This window comes from Triticum aestivum, chromosome 5A (genome assembly GCF_018294505.1).
Source record: "Triticum aestivum cultivar Chinese Spring chromosome 5A, IWGSC CS RefSeq v2.1, whole genome shotgun sequence".
NCBI classification, from domain to species: domain Eukaryota; kingdom Viridiplantae; phylum Streptophyta; class Magnoliopsida; order Poales; family Poaceae; genus Triticum; species Triticum aestivum.
Genome location: NC_057806.1, coordinates 19026753 through 19027243, shown reverse-complemented (window position 1 = coordinate 19027243; position 491 = coordinate 19026753).

Genomic DNA, 491 nt, shown 5'->3' with positions numbered 1-491 from the left:
GGTGTTTGGCCATTGCAGTATTTACTAGAACCAGAAGCACTATCAATTTGTATATTGTATTAGAACCAGAAGCACTATCAATTTAAATCAAGCGCTATCAATTTGGCCAGAAGCACTAGCACCATAAAAATGTTCAGCGTGTATTTAAATCAAGCACTGTCAATTTGGCCAGAACCAGAAGCACTATCGATTTGGCCATTGCAGTATTTACTAGAACCAAAACACTAGCAGTACAGTATTAGAACCAGAATCACAAGCAAAAACAGAGAATATTAAAGGCATGGGGAGGGGTTATACCTGCTACTGTTGTCTTGCCTCCTCGGTGTTTCTTCCCTGCCGTCTTCTTCCCCATGGTCGGGGTTCTAGGGTTCGGTGGAGCGGAAGGTGAGGGGGGAGGGGGAGTCTTGGCCGATAGTCGGGTGGGGTGGTGACCTGTGGTGGATGCGGAAGAGGGAGTCTTGCTCGGCGGTGGAGGAGGTGATGGCGTGTTC